General features: G+C 36.2%; 1 pseudogene; it reads left to right on the forward strand.

The window, feature by feature from the left end:
• Positions 1–3003, forward strand: part of LOC102873016 — a 30236-nt pseudogene extending 27233 nt beyond the window's left edge.
• The last annotated feature ends 4291 nt before the right edge of the window (positions 3004–7294 follow it).

The raw sequence follows: 7294 nt of genomic DNA on the forward strand, positions 1-7294 counted from the left end.
ACTAGCTGCTCTATAAGAGAAAGATGGGCAATCTCCAGCCAAGCAACTATTGCCTCTGAAAACCTGCAGGAGGGCTGGCTATCAGTTGGTTCTGACTTGATGACAAATAGTAGCAACAAAAACATGGTTTATGATGATGGACTAAATGAATAAGATTTTTATCTGTGCTCTTTCTTAGGTCACTTGTATTATTATCACGTGTATACCTCACAAAAATTATGACTCTGATCCAAATACTCCTGATGTCACAGCCATGTACTGACTTACTGTGACATTAACAATTATATTACTGGAGGATTAAATGAATTTACTTTCTATATGTTTTAGGTGCAAACCTCTGTTACCTTTTCTCATCATCTCCTTCTACTTCTAACTTAAAACAAAGGAACACATGAAATCTCTTATAAAGAATTTTTGTCTTTAGTTTAGATTCTTTTATCATAGAGGTCAAGCCACAGGAAGGTATATCTCAGTCCAGTCTTTGGAATAAGAAAATGAAATAGAAAAAACAAGTAGCAGCAATTGGAAGAAGAAAGAACATGCATAAATGCATATGTAAGCTAAGGAACAGCTGGAGATACCGACTTGGATGAGACAAGGTTTTTCATTAGAAAGCTTGAAGAGATAACAAGGTACAATTGATTCATTGATTTAGACTTCTGGCCTTCAGACAGTTAAACAATACATTTTTGTTCTTTTAAACCATTTAGTTTGTGGTATAGAGTTCTAATGGCCTAATGGGTAAGGAGTTGTGTTGACAATCCAAAGGCAGGCAGTTGTAATCTACCAGCTTCTCTGTGGTAGAAAGATGAGCAATCTGCTTCCATGCTATTTAGAACCTATAAAAATCACTGGACATTGGGGTTGAGGGAAGAAAGAGAAGGAGGGGAGGAATGATGTATATACTGCATTGCAACAGATGAGGGAGAGAACTGTTTAAAAGGGATATATTATTAGGTATTATTGTCATGACAGGAGTCCTGAATGAAGGCTGCACAGTGAAGTGAACTTGGGAGAGGGATTGCATAACAATGAAAGAGTTTTTCTTTTACTTATCAAGGAGAAAAGTGAACTGGGGGGAGGGTGGAGTTAGCAGAGAGAAAAGTACAACAAAGAATGACTGGAAACCCTAAGTCTCTGTAAACTTTCATTAAAATTAATTTTTAAAAATGCAAAAGTGTGTCTAGATGCATTATAATTTATTAAACTCACCCTAAAATGTTGGAAATATGAAAAAAAATCACTGGAAAGTCAGCTAACGATCAGTTCTGAATAGAGAGTAATAAAAATTAAAATGAATTTGTGGTAATTTTTGATGGGAACGAAAGGGAACCAGGTCACAACTAGTCAATGAAAATGAATCAAGGTAATTTCTTCTTTTTATAAAACAATGCTATATTTTAATAACTGATAAATCTTGAATATTATGAGAACCTAAAAAGGGCAATTTATAATTATTTACTAGGCATTTAATAATCAATTTATTTCAGGGATTTTTACCAATGGTTACTAAGGAGCTTTTTGAAAAATGTCTTAACTTAAAACATACTATAATATTAAGATATTTATAAAAGTAAAAAGAGTTTTCAGAGATTAAATGTATCAGCAAAAAAGCTAATAAAATGAATGACTTAAATAATGCCCTGGACCACCGACCTATATCACAAAGGCCTTGTTTCAGCAGAGAGTGAGTGACTCATGTTCTGTGCGGCCAGAGCATCTGAGGGTGTCCCGCTGTGCTCAAGACTGTCCAGTGCCACCTGTCTCTGCAGAAAACCCCACACCCCCACAAAATAGGCTCAGGCTAAGGGCAACAAAAATACGAAACAGAAAAAGAAGGACAAGATCATTGAAGACAAAAGTTTTGTTCTAAAAAATAAGAAACAAGCATGCAGCAGAAGCTTATCAAAATTTATTTGTCACTCATCAATTTAAATTTGGTCAGCAAAATCCATGCCAGGTAGCACAATGTGAAACTGAAAAGAGACTGAAGAAAGGTGAGCAGAAAAAAGGAGTTACAGGAGCTAAATTAATTGTTCAGACTTGAAGTTACTGCTCAGAAAACAAGTAAAGGTGCAGATCCCAAATCTGTAGTATGTGCATTCTTCATACAAGGATAATGTGCTAAAGGCGATAAGTGTAAATTTTCTCATGTCTTGACTTTGGAGAGGAAATGTGTAAAATGAAGTGTCAAATTGATGTAAGAGATGAAGAACTTGAAAAAGATGCCAAGGATAATTGGCATGAGAAAAAAAATGGAAGAAGTAGTGAACAAGAAGCACAGTGGGGCAGAAAAGTAAAAAACCAAAAACTCAGAATGCCCAAGCCTTTCCTTGAAGTTATTGAAATCAACACAGGGAGGGGGTGATATGTGCATGTATCAGCATGCCTTACTTCCTGGATTTGTATTTAAAAAGATGTAAGAGACAGAAGATAAAATTTCATTAGAAGATCTCATTGCAAGAGTGTTCTTCTCTAGGTTACTAAAATCACCCGCATGGAAAAAAAGGAAAAGACAAATGAGGATTAATAATCGTAATCCAGATATGGAAAGAAGGAAAGCAGACTTCAACGCAGGACAACACTAGTGATCAGCAGTCACAATGTCTTTGAATTGCATCCAGAACTGTTTATTAATGATGAGGGGGAAGCAGATGATGCCCGTGATACACGGGAATAGGTGGTGACGTGGCTGACAATTCTGCGAGTGTAAATGACATGGATTTGAACCTGTACATTTTGAGAAATGTAGATGAGACATGTATTACTGTTGCCAATTTTGAAAGATTTAGCACATACAAATGAGAAAAAGATGAAAACCAATTAAGTGAACCATCTGGAGGTAGGGGTGTAAATGGGGAAAGAAGTTTGGAAGAGGACAATGAAGGGGAGGAACAGGAAAATGGAGTAATTGATGCTGTTCCTGTTGATGAATATTGGTTCATTGGGGAAGATTTAGATGAACTAGAAGAAGAATTAAACACACTTTATTTAGAAGAATGACTCTAAACAACTTATTGTTGTTATGTGCCATTGAGTAACTTGCAACTCATAGCAATCTTATGTACAACAGCCCTAAACCCTGCTCTGTCCTGTGCCAATCTTACTGCCCCTGACATACCTACCCTAATTACCCCAGTCACTGAACCAATCCATCTCATCAAGGGTCTTCCTCTCATGCACTGTCCCTTCACCCTCCCAAGCAAGATGTTTTTCTCCAAGGACTGGACCCGCCTTGCAGCATATCCAAGATAGGTCAGATGAAGCTTCAGGATCCTTGTCTCCAAGGAGCAGTCTGGTCTTATCGTCTCTCAGACAAACCTCTTCGTTCTGTTAGCATCCAATAGTATATTCAATACTCTTCTCCAGTACCACAGCTCAAAAACATCAATTCTCCTTCTATTATCCCTAGTCATTCTCCAGCTCTCAGATGTATAGCAAGTAATTACAAAGACTTACTGAACAAATTAAATTAAATCAGCTCAGTATGAGTTAATATAGACTACATTAATTTTGTTCCACCTAAAATTCTTCAAAAGGATATGTTTATTTACCATGCTGATTCTGGAGAGCTTACTCTTTCCATAAAAAGGAATGCTCTTCCTACTTCTTCTCTTCCAACCTTGACTACATCTCATAATAAATTAAGAGTAGTTCATGATAAAATGAAATGTGGTCATTTCAGAAAATGATTAAATGTTATAACTGTCCACTCAAGAAGTATAACAGACTTTCCAGCTTTTTATTTTGTTTGGGCATGAATTATAATGAGGAACAACATTAATCTAAATATAAAATATTTCATTTAATACCATTCTAATGAGTTATTTTATTTCCCTTATATTTATTATAAAGGTTGCCTAAATATGAACAGTGTACTTTGTAGAGGGAATTGCTTATGCAAATCCAGGGTTGTTATCTTTGGACAACTAGATGTATATTTGAGTTGCAACCTTTTTGATCTGAAGATGTGCAGTGACACGCTGTGTCACCACTCTCTTTTCAATTTCTCCCTTTTCCTTTTCACCTATAAAATTTAAACAAAAACCATCACACATTAAAAAATAATGACTTCATTAAAATATTAAAAATAACCATTTGAAGATGTTGTTGTTTAATGCTGTCGAGTCGTAGATGACTCATAGAGACCCTATGAACAGCCTGAGCACTGTTCGTACATAGAGTTTCTGGAGGCAAGCCATTTTGGAAGTGGATGCTGCTCCTGCTTCCAGGCTTGATTTAGTCGGGAAGCTCCAGCCAACACTGTCCACCATGGGTGCCCATTACCACGATTGGCACATCACTGTCACAGGCTTCAGCATCACAGCAACCACGAGTTACCTCTGTACAGCAACGCACAGACCAGTGCTATACCACCTAGAAGAATGTTTGACAGGAAGACAATTTGAACTTGGCCAAGAGCCACAGGTCCGAGGGCCCTTTGGGCTTAAGGCCGCCTCCTGGTTCAAACCCTAGGCCTAGGCTGGCTATCCTCACTCCAGGGACAGAGCAAACCTGCACGTCAAACACATTCCCAGAAAAGCAGTCGACTCCAATGCTTGCCACGATTCCATTTGAAGATAGTATATGATTTATTTAATAATTTGTACTAATTGGATAAATAACCCTAATAATTGTGTTATATACTGTAAAGGCACTAATGGCAACATGGGATGACTGAGTCTGACCTCCATTAACTACATAAAGGAAAACTGTCCCCAGGAACAACAAAGTATAACAATAATCCCTATAAGGTCAGACATGTTCCTCACTTCCACTCCGCCACCTCATTCTTTCACCTACTTCTACTAATCACTGGGTTTGATATTAATTGCAAGTGGTTCAGCCTTTACTCACTCACAGATCAGGGTTCATTAAGGAAATAGTTTGAGAAGGTTAGAGAGGCATATAATATCACATAGTAAAATTTCAGGTTTAGTGAATAGCACTCTCAAGCCAGGTAAAGAACAGACACAATTTCTTAATTACTTCAGCTAGTTTCTCAGTCAACATGTGAAAATCCAGATTCAGTCTAACAACACAAATGGAAAAAGCCTCTGGTTTCCTTAACCATCCAGAAAGCTTTGTCTAATAGCAATAAAAAGTCAGCTTTTCCTTTAACCATCCAGCAAGGAAAACCTTTAACTCTCGCTCTGTCTCCATTGTCCATCAGGCTATTATACATCACCACAGTATCTCTAGAGTTGAGTTAGTTATCGCTCTTCTCTTAAGATGGACGTCTATCTGTTGACAATTTTAAAGATGCTGATCAACAATAAATTATGTGTGTACAATTGAGGCAGCAGGAGACCACACACCCAAGGGAGACTAAAGCAATGGATAGAAAAATAATTTTCAGAAGTCCTAGCATCACAGACATTGGTGTAATAATATTTAATAACCAGTAAGATTATTTCACACTGTTAATAGGCTGCTATGTTTAATAAAAAGTTCAATTGAGTCTGTATTCCAATAATTTATTTCTGTTGACAATAGATAAAATATATAAAAGTTTGTCATGTTGACATATTCAGTAACAAAACCTATAACAATCAATGAAAAGTTCCACTCAAAATAGGATTTTTTAGAAGTATTCAATATACTAGCCACTAAAACTTAAATTCAATTATGACATTAACTTTGGCTAATTTAGTTTGTAGGCATTGTTTCAGAAGTGATACTTATTAACCTATGACTAAAGGTGATTGCAGACAATACATTGTTATATACATTGAAAAGTTCTTTTGTCCTTGGTTTCTGGCATAAGTTCACTTTAGAGTAACACTATACTATAATGAATAATTATGTGCTTCAAAATAACATAATTTTTTTTTCAAGACTGAAATAGGCATTCCCATACTTTTATGGAAGCATTTGAGACAACTCACAAAAACTCAAATATTTTAATCAATATAATGTTTAAATAACTTCAAGGTCAAAAAGTTACTTATGTTATCCTCTGGATAGTGAAATATTAAATAAACAGGTTTTATAATGAGAGTAATTAATAATGCTGAAATTCTTACCAGTTCCCAGGAAGGTATCTGCAGTATATTTCTCAATATATTCTAGAGGTCCTGGGTAAGAAAGTTATTTCATTCATGTTATCCTTTTGTAGATCATTAATGTCTTGAGCCCTATAAACTATAGGGATCTTTCACCTTGTGAAGTGCATTTTCTGGTGAAAGTATTTTCCTTCATGATAAATACAGCACATACACAATAGAATAGTTAGTAGTTGTTAGGTGTCCTCAAATTGAGTAGGACCCATAGGGACCTTATGAACAACAAATTTTAATCCTGTCCTATCCTGTGCCATCCTAGTGCATTAATATCTCCCTGAGGCCAACTGATATTTTTTCTAAATGTATCCCACACTAAATGAATTAACTTACAAACTTACCCAGTACAATAGACACAATAAGGCCCTTCTTACCTATTTACTAGATCAGTTTGTCTCAAAGCGGATACTTGGTTTTCCAAAGAACATGGGAAATTTTGTCATCACAACCAGGTGAAAAGGTGCTACTAGTAGGAGGAATAATTATTTTAGTTGCCATCAATTTTATTCTGATTCATGGTAACCTTATTATAACAGAATAAAATATCATTCAAACACGAGTCATTCTTCCAATTATACTTGTATATCTATTGAATAGAAAACAAATACTTTCAGTTGAAAATATCAGGGATGTATGTGTGTGTGTGTGTGTGTAATTTATCTATCTATCTATCTATCTATCTATTTTTTTTTTCATCACTGCTGTCTTTTCGTCAAATTGATTCTAGTGGTAAGAAGTGCACTGTGATCCCAAAGGCGTGGAGTTCAAATCCACCAGCTGTTCCACAGGAGAAGTATGAGCAATCACCTCCCTTGCAATTAACTGCCACTGGAAACCCACTGGAGAGTTAGCTATGGGTCGGTTCAAACTCGAGGGTACACAACAAAAACAACATAGTGACCTTCAGCTGTAAATTTTTAATGGAGGAAACTATCTTTTTCCCATGGAGTGACAGAGAGATTAAAAATGCTGAACTTTGTAGTTAACCATCTGAGACCCTACTTACAAAACCACCAACAGAGGTGTGTGTGTGTGTGTGTGTGTGTGTGTGTGTGTGTGTGTGTATGTATGCTGTTGAGTCAAGACTGAGTCATAGCTGACCATCAGCAGATTTTCAGAGGTTTTAAATCATGTGGGAAGAGACTGCTCATCTTTCTTCCAGAGATTCACTTGTAAATTCAGAGAAATTCAGAGAAATATGGCCTTTCTATTAGGGTTGCAACACTCTACAG

This window comes from Elephantulus edwardii, unplaced genomic scaffold (genome assembly GCF_000299155.1).
Source record: "Elephantulus edwardii isolate Elephantulus edwardi_28Jun2011 unplaced genomic scaffold, EleEdw1.0 scaffold00136, whole genome shotgun sequence".
NCBI classification, from domain to species: domain Eukaryota; kingdom Metazoa; phylum Chordata; class Mammalia; order Macroscelidea; family Macroscelididae; genus Elephantulus; species Elephantulus edwardii.